We start from the raw sequence: 22978 nt of genomic DNA, 5'->3' as shown, positions 1-22978 counted from the left end.
AAAACTCTATTGATGATTGAAAGAGAGCGAGCACTGGTTCAAACCCCAGGAAGTTTGAAAAGAGAAAAACTTCAACAGTCATGGACTCTCAATGAAATGTAAAAAGCAGATCAGAAAGTGTTGATGTCAGTTCACTCGTTTATTGATTTCCAGAAACATTTCAGTTTTCAATTTTGAGCAGCAAGAAGTTGCTGGAGCAGGGCGAGAATCAGCTGGTTCAGAGACGATACAGTCGTAGTAGCACCTTGTACTGTAGTCGTAGCCTGAGTGGTGGTTGCCTTGGAGGACATCAGAAACAGTGCATTTAAACACACAGAAGAAGGATGTTTTGTTCATTTCACAATGTGTGGTTTAATAGTAGGGGACAGAGAGGAGACTCACCTCATTTGAGTTTGAACCAGACTCAGAGCTCGAGCGAGCAACACGCTGATGCTCCATCTGTAGAAAATACATCAGGTGAACGTTTTCTGTTGTCTGCTTTATGCTTTATTGAAGGAAAATAGAAGCTATACACATAATAGCTGATAATAATGCTGAGTATGAGAATATCATACTTACAGGCTGAGCCAGAGTGAGGCTCAGGAGGCATCCAAGAACAAGTGCAAGCTTCAGCATGGTTTCAGTGATCACACCTGTTGGAACAGCGTTCATAATTAAAACAGTCTCAAATGAACAAAATGGAATCAAGTAAAACGAAAGAAAAAAAAAACATAATTCCACCATCCTCGAACAGAAAATATTCAAAGTAAATATTCATATAGTTATATTGAAGTACTCACAGTTCCAGCAGACTGTTTCACAGATGGACAAGAAGGAGGTTGTTGTGCTGCTCTGAATGTTGAACTGGTCTTATATACAGTTAGAGGAGCAGAGCTGTTGGGAAACTTTGATCATTAAGAAATCTTCCACCTCCTCATTTCAAGGTGTGTCTAATGATTAGTAAAAAACTTTAAGATGATACTTGATAATCAAAGCTTCATAAAGATTATCGGAGCGGACAGACTCATGTGACTGAACTAAATTGAGCAAAACTTGGTGTAAGTCCATCACATTACACCACATGGTGGTTTTCTCTCAGTGGACGGTCTGATTCAGCAGTGCTATGTTTGAGTACTTCAATATAACTATATGAATATTTACTTTGAATATTTTCTGTTCGAGGATGGTGGAATTATGTTTTTTTTTCTTTCTTTCATCTTACTTGATTCCATTTTGTTCATTTGAGACTGTTTTAATTATGAACACTGTTCCAACAGGTGTGATCACTGAAACCATGCTGAAGCTTGCACTTGTTCTTGGATGCCTCCTGAGCCTCACTCTGGCTCAGCCTGTAAGTGTGATGATACGCAGTAATATCATCAGCAATCATGTGCGTAAATACCTTTGTCATTACTGTAATAAAGTATAATGAGGGTAATATCCAACCTTCAACAGATGGAGCATCAGCGTGTTGCTCGCTCGAGCTCTGAGTCTGGTTCAAACTCAAATGAGGTGAGTCTCCTCTCTGTCCCCTACTATTAAACCACACATTGTGAAATGAACAAAACATTCTTGTTCTGTGTGTTTAATTGCACTGTTTCTGATGTCCTCCAAGGCAACCACCACTCAGGCTACGACTACAGTACAAGGTGCTACTACGACTGTATCATCTCTGAACCAACTGATTCTCGCCCTGCTCCAGCAACTTCTTGCTGCTCAAAACTAAAAACTGAAATGTTTCTGGAAATCAATAAACGAGTGAACTGACATCAACACTTTCTGATCTGCTTTTTACATTTCATTGAGAGCCTGTGACTGTTTGAGTTTTTCTTTTTTCAAACTTAAATCATGAGGTTTGAACCAGTGCTCGCTCTCTTTCAATCATCAATAGAGATTTAAATAGAGCATATCCTCACTCTCCATTTGGTAAAACGTCCAAATCAGTTCTCACTAATGTCTGTAGGAACTGACAAATAAAGTTCACACATGGAAATATGTGGACTTCATCTTTTTGTTTTTCCTAAAATCAAGATAGAATTTTAATATTAAATTAATTAAATATAAAATTGAAATATGTGTACACATATATATAAGAGACTGGGTCATGGTAAATATAAAAAAATGCAAGATAGTTTTCATCTTCTTTTCTGAGGCATTTAATATAATTCTATCCTTTTATTGCAGTTATTTATATTATCATCTTTTGCACTCTTTTGTCCAATAAAAATGCTTAAGAGTATTAAAAAAATATTAAGATTGTTAAATGCAGTTAAAGACCAAGGAGAACAAATATATCTGAAGCTGTGTTTTAAATTTATTAGTTGAGAGGAGACATTTAATTCACAGTGGAAGGCTGGAGAACCTTGACTGGAGAACAACTAAAAGCAGTTTTTATTCAGAGAATTTAATAGATCTGGAGTTAGAAAAAGGGCAGAGAACATAAGAACTATATTCCGGTGCCAATCCATGTAAACCTCTGAAAATATACAAAAGAATTTTAAAATCAATTCTTCATTTAAGTAGAAGGCAGCGAAGTGAGGCAAGAACTGGGGTGATATTGTTTCTGGTTCCAGTTAGAAGTCTTGCTGCTGAATTCTGAACAAGCTGCGAATGAGCTAAAAGATGCTGACTGATACCCAGGTACAAGCAGTCCCAATAATCCATCCCTGACATGATTAACGCTGTTACAACTGTCTTCAAGTCATTAACAGAAAGGATGGATTTAAGTTTAGCAATCTTCCTCGATTGAATAAAAAAAAACAAAAAAACTTTTAAATCACTGAACTTATCCATTTGTCAAGTTTGCGATCGCAATCAAATATGGCTCCCAAATTCCTGGCCTGAGTCTGAAGATTAAATGACAGTAGCTTTAAGAGGCTTGTTAAACCTACTGAGGAGTTTGAGGACCCAAAAATAACCACCTGAGGCTTTCTATCATATAACTGAAGACAGTTATTGGCCATCCAGCATTCTACCTTCTGAAGACAGTTTTGCATGGAAGCTACCACTGCGGAATCCTCAGGACTTAAGGGCAAAGGGTACATTTATGCATCATCTTCACAGCAGTGGAATGAGATATTAAATGTAGCCTAAGGGAAGCATATACAGTGTCAATGAGATTGGTCCCAATATAGATCTCTAAGGAATTCCACTCCTGACTGGGTCTGCTGAGGAGCACAAATACCGTATCTCAACAGAGAAAGTCCTCCCTGTTGGATAAGATGTAAACGACTGCAGGACAGTATCTTGAATGCCAACCTGGTCTTTAAAACCATTTTGACGAATATGATGGTCAACTGAATCAAAAGCTGCACTGGAATCTAAAATAATTAAAATGGCACATTTGCCACCATCTAAAGACAACAGAAAGCCATTGGAGATGTTGAGCGGGGCAGATTCTGTGCTATGACCAGCTCTGAAGCCCGACTAAGATGTTCTCAAGATGTTATTACTGTCTACAAAAGAAAGAAGTTGTGCATAAACATTTTTCTTTAAAATGTTGGACTTTGGAAATGAAAACTTGAACTGGTCAATACTTTTTCATATCAGTTTTATCTAAGTTGGGCTTTTTAATGAAAGGTTGAGTTGTTGCACGCTTAAAACAGGATGAAACTGTTCCATTAACAGGACTGCTATTCGTGATTAGAGCAAATGATGATCTATCAGACTATAAAACTTCTTTAAAAAAATGTGTGAGGGAGCAACATCTAGACAGCTTTTGTTTGTGTCAATGATCTGAGCCAAAGAAACTAGCTTAAAATCCTTAAAAATAGCAGAGCAGGAGAAACCTGAGGGGGATTGAAAGAGGGTCACTTGATATTAGAAATTAGATATTTGCTCAACCTTGGAGGAGAATAAGTTTAAGAAATCTTCATAGATGTCAATGGTCAGTTCAGAACAGAGGGGATAGCAGGGTTGAGAACTGAATTAATAGTTTGAAAGAGAGTTTTAGACGGTGACAGTTTTTGTGTATAATGGAGGCAAAATAGATGGCTCTTTCAACTTTTACGGCTTGCTGATAGTTGGTCGAGCGCTTTTAAATATCTGAGACCTGAAGATCGAAATCGTGCTCTCTCTGATATTTAAAAATCCTCATAGTCTCTAATAGATATGTGATATTGATTTTAGTCCACACGTTTCATTTATGAACTTTATGTGTCAGTTACCACAGACAGGGATAACTGATCTAGATGTTTGACCAAATGGAGAGTGAGGATGTGCTCTATTTAAAACTCTATTGATGATTGAAAGAGAGCGAGAACTGGTTCAAACCTCATGATTTAAGTTTGAAAAGAGAAAAACTTCAACAGTCATGGATTCTCAATTAAATGTAAAAAGCAGATCAGAAAGTGTTGATGTCAGTTCACTCATTTATTGATTTCCAGAAACATTTCAGTTTTCAGTTTTGAGCAGCAAGAAGTTGCTGGAGCAGGGCGAGAATCAGCTGGTTCAGAGATGATACAGTCGTAGTAGCACCTTGTACTGTAGTCGTAGCCTGAGTGGTGGTTGCCTTCGAGGACATCAGAAACAGTGCAATTAAACACACAGAAGAAGAATGTTTTGTTCATTTCACAATGTGTGGTTTAATAGTAGGGGACAGAGAGGAGACTCACCTCATTTGAGTTTGAACCAGACTCAGAGCTCGAGCGAGCAACACGCTGATGCTCCATCTGTAGAAAATACATCAGGTGAACATTTTCTGTTGTCTGCTTTTATGCTTTATTGAAGGAAAATAGAAGCTATACACATAATTGCTGATGATAATGCTGAGTATGAGAATATCACACTTACAGGCTGAGCCAGAGTGAGGCTCAGGAGGCATCCAAGAACAAGTGCAAGCTTCAGCATGGTTTCAGTGATCACACCTGTTGGAACAGCGTTCATAATTAAAACAGTCTCAAATGAACAAAATGGAATCAAGTAAAACGAAAGAAAAAAAACATAATTCCACCATCCTCGAATAGAAAATATTCAAAGTAAATATTCATATAGTTATATTGAAGTACTCACAGTTCCAGCAGACTGTTTCACAGATGGACAAGAAGGAGGTTGTTGTGCTGCTCTGAATGTTGAACTGGTCTTATATACAGTTAGAGGAGCAGAGCTGTTGGGAAACTTTGATCATTAAGAAATCTTCCACCTCCTCATTTCAAGGTGTGTCTAATGATTAGTAAAAAACTTTAAGATGATACTTGATACCCAAAGCTTCATAAAGATTACCGGAGTGGTCAGACTCATGTGACTGAACTGCATTGAGCAAAACCTGGTGCAAGTCCATCACATTACACCACATGGTGGTTTTCTCTCAGTGGATGATTCAGCAGCAGCACATATGCAGACATCACCAAATTTAGTTTGAAGCAGCAGGATGGCCATGCAGGTAACTCTTAAAACTGTGTAAAACTGTGTAAAGTTCATGTGTCCAAAATCATAAAGAGGACTTTTTTTTTCCAAGAATGCTCAAATTAATATCATATCACGTGATGAAAGACTGTGCTGTATGCTTGGATAAATATACCATAATAGCTCAGCAAGTAGGAGCGAGTTATTCTTTACAACTTGCAACCCAATACAATAGCATCCCTATGGTGCTGGGTTTAGTTTTGAAAATTAATGTAACTCAACTTTAACCTCTGTAGAATACAAAGAAAACTATCTTTATAAACACAAAACAATTTACGTTGGTAAATCATATGCAGTCACGACGCTTCATTACTTTTAACAGCCATATTATGGAAAATTTAAATTGTGGCTAAAAGCATAACAGCTTCTGTGTGTTCAGTGTCACTTGTAGGAACTCATTCCTTCAGGACGTTGCAGTTTAAAACAAAACTTGGTAATGTCCATAAACATAGCACTGCTGAATCAGACTGTCCACTGAGAGAAAACCACCATGTGGTGTAATGTGATGGACTTGCACCAAGTTTTGCTCAATGCAGTTCAGTCACATGAGTCTGACCACTCTGGTAATCATTTTGAAGCTTTTGGTATCAAGTATAACCTTAAAGTGTTTCACTAATCATTAGACACACCTTGAAATGAGGAGGTGGAAGATTTCTTAATGATCAAAGTTTCCCAACAGCTCTGCTCCTCTAACTGTATATAAGACCAGTTCAACATTCAGAGCAGCACAACAACCTCCTTCTTGTCCATCTGTGAAACAGTCTGCTGGAACTGTGAGTACTTCAATATAACTATATGAATATTTACTTTTAATATTTTCTGTTCAAGGATGGTGGAATTATGTCTTTTCTTTCTTTCATCTTACTTGATTCCATTTTGTTAATTCGAGACTGTTTTAATTATGAACGCTGTTCCAACAGGTGTGATCACTGAAACCATGCTGAAGCTTGCACTTGTTCTTGGATGCCTCCTGAGCCTCACTCTGGCTCAGCCTGTAAGTGTGATATTCTCATACTCAGCATTATTATCAGCAGTTATATGTATAGCTTCTATTTTCCTTCAATAAAGCATAAAGCAGACAACAGAAAATGTTCACTTGATGTATTTTCTACAGATGGAGCATCAGCGTGTTGCTCGCTCGAGCTCTGAGTCTGGTTCAAACTCAAATGAGGTGAGTCTCCTCTCTGTCCCCTACTATTAAACCACACATTGTGAAATTAACAAAACATTCTTCTTCTGTGTGTTTAAATGCACTGTTTCTGATGTCCTCCAAGGCAACCACCACTCAGGCTACGACTACAGTACAAGGTGCTACTACGACTGTATCATCTCTGAACCAGCTGATTCTCGCCCTGCTCCAGCAACTTCTTGCTGCTCAAAACTGAAACCTGAAATGTTTCTGGAAATCAATAAACGAGTGAACTGACATCAACACTTTCTGATCTGCTTTTTACATTTCATTGACAGTTTGTGACTGAAGTTTTTCTCTTTTCAAACTTAAATCATGAGATTTGAAACAGTGCTCGCTCTCTTTCAATCATCAATAGAGATTTGAATAGAGCACATCCTCACTCTCCATTTGGTCAAACATCTAGATCAGTTATCCCTGTCTGTGGTAACTGACACATAAAGTTCATAAATGAAACGTGTGGACTAAAATCAATATGACATATCTATTAGAGACTATGAGGATTTTTAAATATCAGAGAGAGCACAATTTCGATCTTCAGGTCTCAGATATTTAAAAGCTCTTGACCAACTATCAGCAAGCCGTAAAAGCTGCAAGAGCCAATTATTTTGCCTCCATTATATACAAAAACTGTCACAGTCTAAAACTCTCTTTCAAACTATTAATTCAGTTCTCAACCCTGCTATCCCCTCTGTTCTGAACTGACCATTGACATTATGAAGATTTCTTAAACTTATTCTCCTCCAAGGTTGAGCAAATATCTATTTTCTAATATCAAGCGACCCTCTTTCAATCTCCCTCTAGGTTTCTCCTGTTCTGCTATTTTTAAGGATTTTAAGTTAGTTTCTTTGGCTCAGGTCATTGACACAAACAAAAGCTGTCTAGATGTTGCTCCCAAGCCCAACTTAGATAAATCTGATATGAAAAAGTATTGACCAGTTCAAGTTTTCATTTCCAAAGTCCAAAATTTTAAAGAAAAATGTTTATGCACAACTTCTTTCTTTTGTAGACAGCAATAACATCTTGAGAACATCTTAGTCGGGCTTCAGAGCTGGTTATAGCACAGAATCTGCCCCGCTCAACATCTCCAATTCAGTTGACCATCATATTTGTCAAAATGGTTTTAAAGACCAGGTTGGCATTCAAGATACTGTCCTGCAGTCGTTTACATCTTATCCAACAGGGAGGACTTTCTCTGTTGAGATACGGTATTTGTGCTCCTCAGCAGCCCCAGTCAGGAGTGGAATTCCTCAGGGATCTATTTTGGGACCAATCTCATTGACACAGTATATGCTTCCCTTAGGCTACATTTAATATATAATTCCATTGCTGTGAAGATGATGCATAAATGTACCCTTTGCCCTTAAGTCCTTAGGACTCCGCAGTGGTAGCTTCCATGCAAAACTGTCTTCAGAAGGTAGAATGCTGGATGGCCAATAACAGTCTTCAGTCATATGATAGAAAGTGTCAGGTGGTTATTTTTGGGTCCTCAAACTCCTCAGTAGGTTTAACAAGCCTCTTAGAGCTACTGTCATTTAATCTTAAGACTCAGGCCAGGAATTTGGGAGCCATATTTGATTGCGATCGCAAACTTGACAAATGGATAAGTTCAGTGATTTAAAAGTTTTTTGTTTTTTTTATCAATCGAGGAAGATTGCTAAACTTAAATCCATCCTTTCTGTTAATGACTTGAAGACAGTTGTAACAGCGTTAATCATGTCAGGGATGGATTATTGGGACTGCTTGTACGTGGGTATCAGTCAGCATATTTAAGCTCATTCGCAGCTTGTTCAGAATTCAGCAGCAAGACTTCTAACTGGAACCAGAAACAGTATCACCCCAGTTTTTGCCTCACTTCCCTGCCTTCTACTTAAATGAAGAATTGATTTTAAAATTCTTTTGTATATTTTCAGAGGTTTACATGGATTGGCACCGGAATATAGTTCTGACGTCCTCTGCCCTTTTTCTTTGAAAAATAAAAAGATGAAGTCCACATATTTTCATTTATGAACTTTATGTGTCAGTTACCACAGACAGGGATAACTGATCTAGATGTTTGACCAAATGGAGAGTGAGGAGGTGCTCTATTTAAAACTCTATTGATGATTGAAAGAGAGCGAGCACTGGTTCAAACCCCATGATTTAAGTTTGAAAAGAGAAAAACTTCAACAGTCATGGACTCTCAATGAAATGTAAAAAGCAGATCAGAAAGTGTTGATGTCAGTTCACTCATTTATTGATTTCCAGAAACATTTCAGTTTTCAGTTTTGAGCAGCAAGAAGTTGCTGGAGCAGGGCGAGAATCAGCTGGTTCAGAGATGATACAGTCGTAGTAGCACCTTGTACTGTAGTCGTAGCCTGAGTGGTGGTTGCCTTGGAGGACATCAGAAACAGTGCAATTAAACACACAGAAGAAGAATGTTTTGTTCATTTCACAATGTGTAGTTTAATAGTAGGGGACAGAGAGGAGACTCACCTCATTTGAGTTTGAACCAGACTCAGAGCTCGAGCGAGCAACACGCTGATGCTCCATCTGTAGAAAATACATCAGGTGAACATTTTCTGTTGTCTGCTTTATGCTTTATTGAAGGAAAATAGAAGCTATACACATCATTTCTGATAATAATGCTGAGTATGAGAATATCACACTTACAGGCTGAGCCAGAGTGAGGCTCAGGAGGCATCCAAGAACAAGTGCAAGCTTCAGCATGGTTTCAGTGATCACACCTGTTGGAACAGCGTTCATAATTAAAACAGTCTCGAATTAACAAAATGGAATCAAGTAAGATGAAAGAAAGAAAAAACATAATTCCACCATCCTCAAACAGAAAATATTCAAAGTAAATATTCATATAGTTATATTGAAGTACTCACAGTTCCAGCAGACTGTTTCACAGATGGACAAGAAGGAGGTTGTTGTGCTGCTCTGAATGTTGAACTGGTCTTATATACAGTTAGAGGAGCAGAGCTGTTGGGAAACTTTGATCATTAAGAAATCTTCCACCTCCTCATTTCAAAGTGTGTCTAATGATTAGATACTAAAACTGGATTATATTGATTAGTTGTACTTCAATTTAATAGCTGCTTTTTGAAATACTAAGGTCCCATGTACACCGTACTAATGGATTTTTCTAAAATCTTAAAATAAGTATTTATTGTCTTTCATCTTACTTTAATTGTTCATATTTGAAATACCGACATTTCAAAAAGTTCATGCAATAGTTAATTCAGTTAGTTCATTTTTATTTTTTAAATCTGATGTTTTCTTTCGGTTTTTCTGCAATTCAAATGTAAATATTTCTTCTTCTTTTTGGAAAAACACTCGTACTTTGGTTGTACAGGTTCATACTTCATCCTATTAAAAAAATTGTAAACAGATGTCAGCCTGGAAATGCCTCATCCCACGAGTAGAAATCAAGTGCATTAGTGGTTTGGGTAAGGTACAGGCAACACCCAGTGAAGCTTGCATTTCTGCCCGTCTTCTCTTGTTTTGGAAAATAAGTTGTGATTGTGGTGCAAGACAAATACATGCTGATCAGGCAGTGATCAAAGAACACTTTTATAGAGTTTTATTTACTTTCTCTGTGTGATACTGTCATGTTTGTCATCATGTAATATTGCTCTGAAAAAGGATCAAAATCAATAGCATGAAGGCATGAACTGATTTCATATTTCGAGCCATTCTTTGGAAGTTCAACTTCAACCTTTGGACAGCTTTCTTCAACAATGTACAATATTATCAAGAATCCTTTGATGTGACATAAAACTCACTAAAAAGTCAATGACTGCAAGCTGACTGTTGATACAATTAAACCACAATGCTAACAGTAACGCTAGACAATTTGGCAAATTTTCTTGCTCTTTGTCTCCCACCACTTTCATAAAATCAAATCTCCATGTGAGCCATGCAAATGTACAGTCACATCAACTTGCTGTCCTGTTAAAAAGGCCACTAAGATGACATCCAAAGCCAACAAAAATGTCAGGCCACAGTAAAGCAAAACTGTGTGGTGCACGTCTGAAACCCAAAGTAATGAACACCAGTACCTCAGCCCCCCAGGCACTATAGGGCAGTCTTAGGCTCAGAAATGTACTTAAAAAGTGTCAATGTACTTTGAATCGAGTCAGATGCACATAGTTTTAAGGTTCACAAACTTCTCCAATGTTGCTTAGTTGGAGTGATGACTTTCTCTTGAAAATCTGTGTGTTCAAACAACTTTGCACTTGATTTTTTTGCTTGGCCAGAAGCAAATCAATTCGAAAGTCATGATCGCCCAAGTTTATTAGCTTGTTAGAAAACATTAGGTTTGGTCAAACTTTGGTTTCCTTCTGTAAAATGTATGCAGTAGATGCTATGAAAGTGTCTGTTTTTTTGTTTTTTCTTAAGCCATGATGATTCATAAAAACCTATCCAATTCGTTTTTAACGCCGAAACATCACCGAGTAATTTGCATGATATCATTAACATTTTATGCTTAAACTTAATCAAACATTAACGACTGACACAAACAACACCGAATTTTTCCAACTTAAAAATTCTGGACAAGAAACAAATTCTGAGCCTCCTTGTCAACAGATATGTGCAACGTACCTTCTCCACTCCTGCAGCCTCCAGACAGAGTTTGTTACTTGTAAAAGTTGGAAATGACTCCTTTGTTGACGGTTTGATGAAATACCATGACACTCTTTATCTGTATGCAGTTCATTTCTTGTGCAGGTTAATTTAACAAAAGGAGAAATCCAGGTCACAGGACACAAATTTGTGACATTTTCTGGAATTTACATGATTCTGTGTTGCATGTTCATAATTTCATGCTTGATTGTGTCTTCCTTGCTTAATAGTGTCAGCTGTAATGGATGGACTCTATTGTTTTGTCTTCAGCCACAGTTGCAACTTATTTCCTAAAACAAGAGAAGACAGGATGAAATGCAAGCTTCACTGGGTGTTGCCAGTGACTTACCCGAACCACTAATGCAACTGGTTTCTAATCATAGGACGAGGTATTTCCGTGTGTGACATCTGTTCGCAGGTTTACTGAGAGGATGAAGTGTGGACCTGCACAACCGCAGTATGAAAATTGCTCAGTGTTTTTCCCTAAAAGTGAAATTACTTATTTTGAATTTCAGAAAAATCTGTTGGACACTAGTATTTCATGAAGAAGTGATTAGATAAGAACAAGAAATCACTGTAATCCAGAGATTTCAATCTCTAATCATTAGACACACATTGTGTAACATGGAGGATGAACATTTCTTCATGAATTAAGTTTCCCAACAGCTCTGCTCTTCTAACTGTATATAAGACAAGTTCAACATTCAGAGCGACACTACAACAAGCTCCTCGTCCATCTCTGAGACAGTCTGCTGAAACTGTGAGTACTTTACTGCTATTGTATCAAAATGTACTTTCAGTGTTTTCTGTGGAAGGTTGAAAAGTGTCTTTTTTTTACCCACTTTCTCCAATTAGTTCATATGAGAAAGTGTTTTATTATTAACACTGTTCCAACAGGTGTGATCACTGAAACCATGCTGAAGGTTGCAATTATTCTTGGATGCCTCCTGAGCCTCATTTTGGCTCAACCTGTAAGTTTGATATGGTCATACTCAAAATTCTTATCAACAATCACATACTATTGTTATAAAAGTAATAAAGTACAGTAATACTGCTAATATCAAACCTTCTGCAGATGGAGCACCAGCGTTTTGCTCGCTCGAGCTCTGAGTCTGGCTCTAATGAGGTGAGTGTTTCCTCTGTCCTGTGCAGTAAAACCGCACATGAATGTTACTGTGAAATGTCCAGTAAAGTCCTCTGCTGTATGTTTGACAAGATTATTCCTGATTTTCTTGTAGGTCACGTCGTCTCTAAATGCACAACAGCTGCTCCAGCTCCTTCTTGCCCTCCTTCAACTAACCACCACAACTACTGCTGCAACTACAACAGCTGCAACTACTACAGTTGCCACCACTGTTGCTTGATAAAGAAATGTCACCATGAGTCAGTTGGTGAGAGAAAACAGCTTTTGGATATATTTTTAACATTAGCGTTGTTTCTGATCAGATTATCATGTTTTATTAATTATCCATAACAATAAAGCTTTTCTCGTTTCAGATTTCAACAACGCTGTTGTAATCGGAGCGCTTCCACTCTCATCATATTATTTCTCTTTAAACATGTGGATGAACTCTCATTAAAGTCAGAAGCAAATGACAAATAAACTCTATTAATGGGAAATATCTGAACTGTGTTTAATTTTTGTCATATAACTGTCATGTTTATCAGCAATGCTTGGTGGTTTAGAATACTAAAATAGTGGAAATGTTTTACCTCAAGATCCCCAAATAACCACTTTATACATTTAAAATGAAGTACATCACTAAAATTATGTTATAAACAATGAGTCTTTTGGATAAATGAAATAAAAAATCATTCAGTTTTCTTAGAAATCTGAACGAAGGAGCAGTGACCTTAAGGACACTGAGTTGGCCTAAAATTTAAGCCAAAGTCATTGAATTAATTTAAAATCATGCTTTTTTTTTCCTTTTGCATGTGTAATATGAACTGGAACTTTTTAAGGTAACATATGTCTCAGGGCTGCTCCACACTTAACAGTTGATTATTTGCAGCACTTTTATGATAAATAGATTCAGAGTTTGGGGCGGTATGGGGGTGTGATGGTTAACATACAGTTAGAAAAAAGGTTCACAGTTTGTATCTCAAATTGATTGAATCTGTATGAAGTTTGCATGGTCTCCTCTTGCATGTGCAACTTCTCCAGGACTTCCTCCCACAGTCAAAAAACATGCATCTTAGGTTAATCAGTGATTTGAAATTGACTGTAGGGGTAAGTGTCAGCATACATGGCTGTTCCACTCATATCTCTTTGTGGTTGCCTGGTGATGGACCTCTACATCTGGTTGATTACCATTATATACAAGAAAATACTTGTTGAAACACTTCTGCAACCTTAGACTCTTTCTGGACCATCTTTTAATTATTATTATTATTATTCTTTCACCCAAAAAGCAGCTAACAAAAATGTATACATTTTATTAACAAACCTTAATTAACCTCTCTGCCCCTATTGGCTTCAAGCATACTGAGAGAATCCTTATCACTGCATTACTTGATCATAAGATGGCTGCTCTCCAAAATTAGTGGCAACAAATTTGACCAAGAATATGTTATAGCTAACTATTTTACCACGACCTGTTCAGTGCAGAATGAACCATAGGCAGCACAACAGCTGACAGAGACATGGACACGAGTGAGAGAAGAGAATCAAAGTGTTCTGTCCCTTCAAATGAAGTAAAATAAGGCCCGTGAAAACACGAGTACATGCAAAAACTGCAAGGTAAAATACTGACCACTACAGTGAATCAAAATAGTGAGAATTTATCTGACTAAGATTTTCCCTGTTATCTAAAACTTAGTTGAATATTAGGGGGCAGCCCTGGTATTTCAGTGGAAGTTGTCCAGCATGTTTTGTGTCTTTTGCAGAGGGGACAGGACTTGAAGGTTTTTCTGCAATGTCTGTTTTCATGCAAGCTATGATGTTTTCCTGACTCTAATCATGTTGTTAATGTGTAAACCTAACCAAACGGAGACTGCAAACAGAAGTGAAGCTCAGATAAAAAATAAACTTGAGTTTCGAAGTCAATTAAGTGGAAAAAAAAATAGTGTCTGAGGAGAGATGAACTTAGATCTCATGGTTATCATTCAGATTTTTAGATTCTTCGTTTATTCAGAGATTAAAGGTTGTGAGGGCAACACTCTGTGATGTATGAGAATATCATCTATCAATGTGATGGTGACGTGGCAGGAAGGATGTATCTTAGTTCTGACAATGATCATTTTCTAACCTCGAATAGTTTTGTTTTCCCACACCAACAAAATAGTTTAAACACAATCAGGAATAAAAGTGTTGTCGTAACATTCTGACATATTTCCATGAAATGTCATAAAAGTGATTATTTTATAATGTGTTTATTTTTACATGGTGTTGTGTGAAGTACTCGTGAGTAGTGAGTGTCTTTATCTGCAGTACACAGCAGTTAGGGGGCTCATAATCTGGAGAATCAGGGAGAAATTAATCTAATATCTTCTGAGAATAGAGGGCACAAAAGAGTGAATCGAAAACAATTGAAACCTTAACAGTTTGCGGTTGTTGAGTGAACGCAAACACAGTCATTTTTGCGTCAGACAGTTTGTCACTAAGTTTTCAACCAAAGAACATCCACATTGGCCAATATGTCCTGCCAGCGATTGGCTGTAACTGATAGATTTCCCAGTCTAATTACAAAATATCAACCACAAGACTGTAAAAATGTAAAAATAAGTGAAAGCCTTGGAAGGACTTACCATCTCAGTATCAGAAAGGTGAGGGTTACAAAACCATCTCTAAAGAGATCAGACTAAACTAATCCACAGTCAGACAGATTGTGTACAAATAGAGTAAATCTAAGGCCAACCATTAAAGAGCACTCCCAGGACAAACTGCGTAACTCCAGGGTAATCTGTGAGCAATGTAAGGCCTCAAGATTTAATGCAACCTCACTTCTCACTCTAACGGGTGTCTGTGTATGAAGAATACATGAAGTACAAGTCTTTCTACATCAGTACCATTCAAAGGGGAAGGATTCAGTATGATGTACTACAGCTTTAATGTGTCATTAATAAATAATTGATTTAAAATTGTTAAATCAATATTTCAGCTGACTCAATTCATCAATAAGAAAGGTTTCTTACCACTGATATTTGTTCAAAATACATCTAACAAACAGACTAAGACACTCTTTTACTTAGAAGCACCTTAATAGTCCAGACAAAGTAACATTTTACGACAGACTAATTTTTTGACAGTTCTATTTTTGGCTCCAAAATCAGTTACTTTGCCTGGACTATAAAGCATAATGAGAGAAGTTTGTGAACCTCTTGTGATTCTGACTTGTCTTGAAGTACCAAGAAGACTGAGCAGCGCATTTACTCAGGAGCACTTAGAGGCTCAGGGTAATGTGTGCTGAACCAGTGCTGTGCTGTGCTGATATTCATGTCTGTCACCTGAACTGTGATACTTTAAAAGTCAACATTGTTTGGAATCACAAATTTGCTTTTAAAGATTTGTGAATATGTCTTGTCTTAGCTGACATACCTGACGTTCCCGTCGGACGTGAGCATCAAGATTAAATTTATCTTGAGTGAGAACCTCAGTAAAACATTTTACATGATGTCATTAAAGGTGTTACAGTACTTGGATTACACTGACGAAAGAATAAGAGATGCTTGACTAAATTCTTTAATTTTAGATCAAGTTTCCATGCTCTTGTATGCTTTTGGGATTTGCTTAATGAATTTTCCGAAAGGAGAAATGAGGTACATATAAATATCAGGAAACCTGATTTCTTGCCAGACAGGCTGGAGCCTATCACAACTACCATAAAGCATCCTGGACAGGTTGTCCTATGAAACCGTAACTAACAAAGTTGTGTGAACCACTGTTACAGCTGAATTGCAGGCCTTTAAGTTTAAATACATTCTTTCAGCACTCTTTCAGTAAAATCTACAGTACTGTAAGAACTGATCTGTAAACATCCAGGCTGAAATGTCCGTCCCACTTATTGTCAGCAATGACAAATCCACCAAGGCAGAGTTCTAAATACGAAATCCTCTTATGACATTTAGCAGATTTCGATGCTAACAGCTTGAACTCTGTGACCACTGTAACCAATTAAAACTTGGATAATGAAAATACTCTCTGATCATTACACCAGCATAGCAACAGATTTCCAACAGAAAGTGGAGGCAGAACTGCTCTGGGTGTTACCTGTAACTTACCTCAACCACTAAACCAAATGTTTACAAAATTCCAATAGTCAAGCCCTGTTCTGAACCTGTATAACATGGTTGCATGTACGGTTTTCTAACTATACTTAAATTTACATTTTCACTTCAGTTATTTTCATGTCAAACATCTCCTCAAATCCGCTTCAACAGTGAACAGAAACCTAGTTAATGGTTAAAAGTAAACTGCACATTAATACATTTATTTTAGCGGAGACACATGTAACACAGAGTTTTCTCAAGCTGTGGATGGTAAAATTGCTGCTTTAAATGAAGATAATTTTCTGCATGAGTAGTTTACAGACTGTACTCTAGCAGCCTTTACCACTGAAAGCAGCAACATGAAATGCATTAAAATACTATAAGTACAACTTTTGACCACAGAAGCCAGTAATCCTCCCCACTCCCACTCTTAGAGAACACAATTTATCAATGTAATTCCAGGTTAATGTAATCTCTAATCATTAGACACACATTGAAACATGAGGTAGGTAGATTTCTTAATGAATTAGGTTTCCCAACAGCTCTGCTCCTCGACTGTATTTAAGAACAGTTCAACATTCAGAGTAATACTACAACAACCTCCCTGTCCACCTGTGAGACCGTCTGCTGAATTTGTGAGTGCTTTACAGTAATCGTATAAATATTCAATTTCTGTATTGTCTGTGTGAGGATGGAGTTGTACCATTTTTTTTATCATTTGCTTGGTCTAATTTGTTCATTCGAGAAATGTTGAGTGTTTTAATTATGAACACTGTTCCAACAGGTGTGATCACTGAAACCATGCTGAAGCTTGCACTTGTTCTTGGATGCCTCCTGAGCCTCACTCTGGCTCAGCCTGTAAGTGTGATATTCTCATACTCAGCATTATTATCAGCAATTATGTGTATAGCTTCTATTTTCCTTCAATAAAGCATAAAGCAGACAACAGAAAATGTTCACTTGATGTATTTTCAACAGATGGAGCATCAGCGTGTTGCTCGCTCGAGCTCTGAGTCTGGTTCAAACTCAAATGAGGTGAGTCTCCTCTCTGTCCCCTACTATTAAACCACACATTGTGAAATTAACAAAACATTCTTCTTCTGTGTGTTTAAATGCACTGTTTCTGATGTCCTCCAAGGCAACCACCACTCAGGCTACGACTACAGTACAAGGTGCTACTACGACTGTATCATCTCTGAACCAGCTGATTCTCGCCCTGCTCCAGCAACTTCTTGCTGCTCAAAACTAAAAACTGAAATGTTTCTGGAAATCAATAAACGAGTGAACTGATATCAACACTTTCTGATCTGCTTTTTACATTTCATTGCGAGTCCATGACTCTTGAAGTTTTTCTCTTTTCAAACTTCATGGGGTTTGAACCAGTGCTCGCTCTCTTTCAATCATCAATGGAGTTTTAAATAGAGCACATCCTCACTCTCCATTTGGTCAAACATCTAGATCAGTTCTCATTAATGTCTGTGGTAACTGACACATAAAGTTCATAAATGAAACGTGTGGACTTCATCTTTTTATGTTTCCTAAAATCAATATGACATATCTATTAGAGACTATGAGGATTTTTAAATATCAGAGAGAGCACGATTTCGATCTTCAGGTCTCAGATATTTAAAAGCTCTCGACCAACTATCAGCAAGCTGTAAAAGCTGCAAGAGCCAACTATTTTGCCTCCATTATATACAAAAACTGTCACAGTCTAAAACTCTCTTTCAAACTATTAATTCAGTTCTCAACCCTGCTATCCCCTCTGCTCTGAACTGACCATTGACATCTATGAAGATTTCTTAAATTTATTCTCCTCCGAGGTCCATGATTGTTTGAGTTTGTCTCTTTTCAAACTTAAATAATGGGGTTTGAACCAGTGCTCGTTCTCGTTCACTCACTGTCTTAAGCCAGAAATTATCAGTGGTCACTATTGTTTAATCTGCAATTGCAGCATGTTAGAAATCAACTTAATACATAGAAATTGTGCAGACTCTGGGACTCTTTTCTTTAAAACTAATATATATTATCCATTAGAGACTGTGAGCCCTTTTGAACCTCCTTTTTCTTAAGGTCCCTTTTTTAAGAAACAGTTTGGTCAAAAACACATCACTCTTGATTATTTGCTGTAGTGTTATCATTTCAAAATGATTTACTAATGGAGAGTCAGTCAAAATTTTTCATACTAAGAAAAATAATTCTATTACAGACACAACATGTCTATCATTTCAAATGTACAAATAATTTTATTATCACAAAATAACCATGACAACTCTTTAAAGAAGACAGCACTTTTTTTAGCTTTTTACATGGTTTTTGTGAAATTCTTGAATGCCCATTGGATCGTGATTATGTTGTGTACTCCTATTCGCATTTACATGCCCCATAATGCAGTTTGATACTTCCAGACAACACAAAATACATGAATTTTCCGTCCAAATTTATTTATTAGTTTATGACTTTACGAAAAATAGTCATGTTTCCTCAGGACAAATGTAGCTGAGCTTGCGGAATTACAGCGGAAATGGTGCAATTTGTTTTGGTTGTTCAAAGATTGTTATTTGAACACGTTTATCCTGTGTTTCTTATCTGAACAGAAAAGAAAAGGAACTCTGTTAAAAATAGAATTCCTTTAAAAACCAGGACTAAAACTGGTAACCTAACAGGAGTACCTAATTTTGACATAAGGTAGTAAGTAATAAGTTTTAAAAGAGAGAAACTTAAACAGTCACGGACTCTCAATGAAATGTAAAAAGCAGATCAGAAAGTGTTGATGTCAGTTCACTCATTTATTGATTTCCAGAAACATTTCAGTTTTCAGTTTTGAGCAGCCAGAAGTTGCTGGAGCAGGGCGAGAATCAGCTGGTTCAGAGATGATACAGTCGTAGTAGCACCTTGTACTGTAGTCGTAGCCTGAGTGGTGGTTGCCTTCGAGGACATCAGAAACAGTACAATTAAACACACAGAAGAAGAATGTTTTGTTCATTTCACAATGTGTGGTTTAATAGTAGGGGACAGAGGGGAGACTCACCTCATTTGAGTTTGAACCAGACTCAGAGCTCGAGCGAGCAACACGCTGATGCTCCATCTGTAGAAAATACATCAGGTGAACATTTCCTGTTGTCTGCTTTATGCTTTATTGAAGGAAAATAGAAGCTATACACATAATTGCTGATAATAATGCTGAGTATGAGAATATCACACTTACAGGCTGAGCCAGAGTGAGGCTCAGGAGGCATCCAAGAACAAGTGCAAGCTTCAGCATGGTTTCAGTGATCACACCTGTTGGAACAGCGTTCATAATTAAAACAGTCTCAAATGAACAAAATGGACCAAGCAAATGATAAAAAAAAATGTACAACTCCATCCTCACACAGACAATACAGAAACTGAATATTTATACGATTACTGTAAAGCACTCACAGATTCAGCAGACGGTCTCACAGGTGGACAGGGAGGTTGTTGTAGTGTTGCTCTGAATGTTGAACTGTTCTTAAATACAGTCGAGGAGCAGAGCTGTTGGGAAACCTAATTCATTAAGAAATCTACCTACCTCATGTTTCAATGTGTGTCTAATGATTAGAGATTACATTAACATGGAATTACATTGATAAATTGTGTTCTCTAAGAGTGGGAGTGGGGAGGATTACTGGCTTCTGTGGTCAAAAGTTGTACTTATAGTATTTTAATGCATTTCATGTTGCTGCTTTCAGTGGTAAAGGCTGCTAGAGTACAGTCTGTAAACTACTCAAGCCGAAATTTATCTTCATTCAAAGCAGCAATTTTACCATCCACAGCTTGAGAAAACTCTGTGTTACATGTGTTTCCGCTAAAATAAATGTATTAATGTGCAGTTTACTTTTAACCATTAACTAGGTTTCTGTTCACTGTTGAAGCGGATTTGAGGAGATGTTTGACATGAAAATAACTGAAGTGAAAATGTAAATTTAAGTATAGTTAGAAAACCGTACATGCAACCATGTTATACAGGTTCAGAACAGGGCTTGACTATTGGAATTTTGTAAACATTTGGTTTAGTGGTTGAGGTAAGTTACAGGTAAAACCCAGAGCAGTTCTGCCTCCACTTTCTGTTGGAAATCTGTTGCTATGCTGGTGTAATGATCAGAGAGTATTTTCATTATCCAAGTTTTAATTGGTTACAGTGGTCACAGAGTTCAAGCTGTTAGCATCAAAATCTGCTAAATGTCATAAGAGGATTTCGTATTTAGAACTCTGCCTTGGTGGATTTGTCATTGCTGACAATAAGTGGGACGGAGATTTCAGCCTGGATTTTTACAGATCAGTTCTTACAGTACTGTAGATTTTACTGAAAGAGTGCTGAAAGAATGTATTTAAACTTAAAGGCCTGCAATTCAGCTGTAACAGTGGTTCACACAACTTTGTTAGTTACAGTTCTTGATGCTCACTTCCGACAGGAACGTCAGGTATGTCAGCTCAGACAAGACATATTCACAAATCTTTAAAAGCAAATTTGTGATTCCAAAAAATGTTGACTTTTAAAATATTTGGTTCCTGCCCTATATTTACAGTTCAGGCGACAGACATGAATATCTTCTTTTCAGCACACATTACCCTGAGCCTCTAAGTGCTCCTGAGTAAATGCGCTTCTCAGTCTTCTTGGTACTTCAAGACAAGTCAGAATCACAAGAGGTTCACAAACTTCTCTCATGATGCTTTATAGTCCAGGCAAAGTAACTCATTTTGGAGCCAAAAATAGAACTGTCAAAAAATTTGTCTGTCGTAAAATGTTACTTTGCCTGGACTATTAAGGTGCTTCTAAGTAAAAGAGTGTCTTAGTCTGTTTGTTAGATGTATTTTGAACAAATATCAGTGGTAAGAAACCTTTCTTATTGATGAATTGAGTCAGCTGAATTTTTTTTAAACAATTTTAATCAATTATTTAGTAATGAGACATTAAAGCTGCAGTACATCATACTGAATCCTTCCCCTTTGAATGGTACTGATGTAGAAAGACTTGTACTTCATGTATTCTTCATACACAGACACCCGTTAGAGTGAGAAGTGAGGTTGCATTAAATCTTGAGGCCTTGCATTGCTCACAGTTTACCCTGGAGTTACACAGTTTGTCCTGGGAGTGATCTTTAATGGTTGGCCTTAGATTTACTCCATTTGTACACAATCTGTCTGACTGTGGATTAGTTTAGTCTGATCTCTTTAGAGATGGTTTTGTAACCCTCACCTTTCTGATACTGAGATGGTAAGTCCTTCCAAGGCTTTTCACTTATTTTTACATTTTTACAGTCTCGTGGTTGATATTTTGTAATTAGACTGGGAAATCTATCAGTTACAGCCGATCACTGGCAGGACATATTGGCCAATGTGGATGTTCTTCGGTTGAAAACTTAGAGACAAACTGTCTGACGCAAAAATGACTTTGACTCAACAACCACAAAATGTTAAGGTTTCAGTTTTTTTAGATTCACTCTTTTGTGCCCTCTATTCTCAGAAGATATTAGATTAATTTCTCCCTGATTCTCCAGACTATGAGCCCCCTAACTGCTGTGTACTGCAGATAAAGACACTGACTACTCATGAGTACTTCACACAACACCATGTAAAAATAAACACATTCGAAAATAATCACTTTTATGACATTTCATGGAAATATGTCAGAATGTTACGACAACACTTTCATTCCTGATTGTGTTTAAACTATTTTGTTGGTGTGGGAAAACAAAACTATTCGAGGTTAGAAAATGATCATTGTCAGACCTAAGATACATCCTTCCTGCCACGTCACCATCACATTGATAGATGATATTCTCATACATCACAGAGTGTTGCTCTCACAACTTTTAATCTCTGAATAAACGAAGAATCTAAAAATCTGAATGATAACCATGAGATCTAAATTCATCTCTCCTCAGACACAATTTTTTTTCACTTAATTGACTTCGAAACTCAAGTTTATTTTTTATCTGAGCTTCACTTCTGTTTGCAGTCACCGTTTGGTTAAGTTTACGCATTAACAACATGATTAGAGTCAGGAAAACATCATGGCTTGCATGAAAACAGACATTGCAGAAAAACCTTCAAGTCCTGTCCCCTCTGCAAAAGACACAAAACATGCTGGACAACTTCCACTGAAATACCAGGGCTGCCCCCTAATATTCAACTAAGTTTTAGATAACAGGGAAAATCTTAGTCTGATAAATTCTCACTATTTTGATTCACTGTAGTGGTCAGTATTTTACCTTGCAGTTTTTGCATGTACTCGTGTTTTCACGGGCCTTATTTTACTTCATTTGAAGGGACAGAACACTGATTCTCTTCTCTCACTCGCGTCCATGTCTCTGTCAGCTGTTGTGCTGCCTATGGTTCATTCTGCACTGAACAGGTCGTGGTAAAATAGTTAGCTATAACATATTCTTGGTCAAATTGTTTGCCACTAATTTTGGAGAGCAGCCATTCTTATGATCAAGTAATGCAGTGATAAGGATTCTCTCAGTATGCTTGAAGCCAGTAGAGGCAGAGAGGTTAATTAAGGTTTGTTAATAAAATATACAAATTTTTGTTAGCTGCTTTTTGGGTGAAAGAATAATAAAA

The 22978-nt window shown here is 37.2% G+C and overlaps 9 long non-coding RNA genes across 15 annotated transcripts in view; 5 read left to right on the top strand and 4 right to left on the bottom strand.

The window, feature by feature from the left end:
* Positions 1-120: 120 nt before the first annotated feature.
* Positions 121-884, bottom strand: LOC140305068 (uncharacterized). Of its 2 annotated transcripts, none has more exons than XR_011915329.1 (4): positions 793-884; positions 559-632; positions 382-438; positions 121-278 (listed from the first exon to the last, which is right to left on the bottom strand). It is a non-coding gene; the product is annotated as an uncharacterized lncRNA (long non-coding RNA). The 2 variants fall into 2 exon arrangements; XR_011915328.1 differs by having other exon boundaries at positions 780-875.
* A 335-nt stretch (positions 885-1219) lies between these two features.
* LOC140305067 (uncharacterized) lies at positions 1220-1754 on the top strand. The gene is made up of 3 exons (XR_011915327.1): positions 1220-1330; positions 1435-1491; positions 1595-1754. It is a non-coding gene; the product is annotated as an uncharacterized lncRNA (long non-coding RNA).
* Positions 1755-4335: 2581 nt separating this feature from the next.
* Positions 4336-5094, bottom strand: LOC140305066 (uncharacterized). 2 transcript variants are annotated; one of them, XR_011915326.1, is made up of 4 exons: positions 5003-5094; positions 4771-4844; positions 4593-4649; positions 4336-4489 (listed from the first exon to the last, which is right to left on the bottom strand). It is a non-coding gene; the product is annotated as an uncharacterized lncRNA (long non-coding RNA). The 2 variants fall into 2 exon arrangements; XR_011915325.1 differs by having other exon boundaries at positions 4990-5084.
* A 956-nt stretch (positions 5095-6050) lies between these two features.
* On the top strand, positions 6051-6810 carry LOC140305997 (uncharacterized). 2 transcript variants are annotated; one of them, XR_011915392.1, is made up of 4 exons: positions 6051-6142; positions 6303-6376; positions 6497-6553; positions 6657-6810. It is a non-coding gene; the product is annotated as an uncharacterized lncRNA (long non-coding RNA). The 2 variants fall into 2 exon arrangements; XR_011915391.1 differs by having other exon boundaries at positions 6059-6155.
* A 1979-nt stretch (positions 6811-8789) lies between these two features.
* Positions 8790-9549, bottom strand: LOC140305064 (uncharacterized). 2 transcript variants are annotated; one of them, XR_011915324.1, is made up of 4 exons: positions 9458-9549; positions 9224-9297; positions 9047-9103; positions 8790-8943 (listed from the first exon to the last, which is right to left on the bottom strand). It is a non-coding gene; the product is annotated as an uncharacterized lncRNA (long non-coding RNA). The 2 variants fall into 2 exon arrangements; XR_011915323.1 differs by having other exon boundaries at positions 9445-9539.
* Positions 9550-11862: 2313 nt separating this feature from the next.
* LOC140305999 (uncharacterized) overlaps positions 11863-22978 on the top strand; it is a 71544-nt gene continuing 60428 nt past the window's right edge. The window contains exons 1-3 of the long non-coding RNA XR_011915393.1: positions 11863-11942; positions 12080-12153; positions 12258-12314. This is a non-coding gene — a long non-coding RNA (uncharacterized lncRNA). The remainder of the gene's footprint in view (positions 11943-12079; positions 12154-12257; positions 12315-22978) is intronic.
* On the top strand, positions 12321-12802 carry LOC140306002 (uncharacterized). The gene is made up of 2 exons (XR_011915396.1): positions 12321-12573; positions 12680-12802. It is a non-coding gene; the product is annotated as an uncharacterized lncRNA (long non-coding RNA).
* LOC140305063 (uncharacterized) lies at positions 17154-17680 on the top strand. The gene is made up of 3 exons (XR_011915322.1): positions 17154-17248; positions 17369-17425; positions 17529-17680. It is a non-coding gene; the product is annotated as an uncharacterized lncRNA (long non-coding RNA).
* On the bottom strand, positions 19165-19872 carry LOC140305062 (uncharacterized). Of its 3 annotated transcripts, none has more exons than XR_011915319.1 (4): positions 19814-19872; positions 19599-19672; positions 19422-19478; positions 19165-19318 (listed from the first exon to the last, which is right to left on the bottom strand). It is a non-coding gene; the product is annotated as an uncharacterized lncRNA (long non-coding RNA). The 3 variants fall into 3 exon arrangements; XR_011915321.1 differs by having other exon boundaries at positions 19827-19843; XR_011915320.1 differs by lacking the exon at positions 19814-19872 and adding an exon at positions 19764-19782.

The sequence above is a fragment of the Leuresthes tenuis genome, unplaced genomic scaffold (genome assembly GCF_036924035.1).
Source record: "Leuresthes tenuis unplaced genomic scaffold, fLeuTen1.0.hap1 SCAF_4, whole genome shotgun sequence".
Classification (NCBI taxonomy): domain Eukaryota; kingdom Metazoa; phylum Chordata; class Actinopteri; order Atheriniformes; family Atherinopsidae; genus Leuresthes; species Leuresthes tenuis.
Note: the sequence above shows the minus strand (reverse complement) of the source record. Positions and strands in the feature narration are given on the sequence as shown.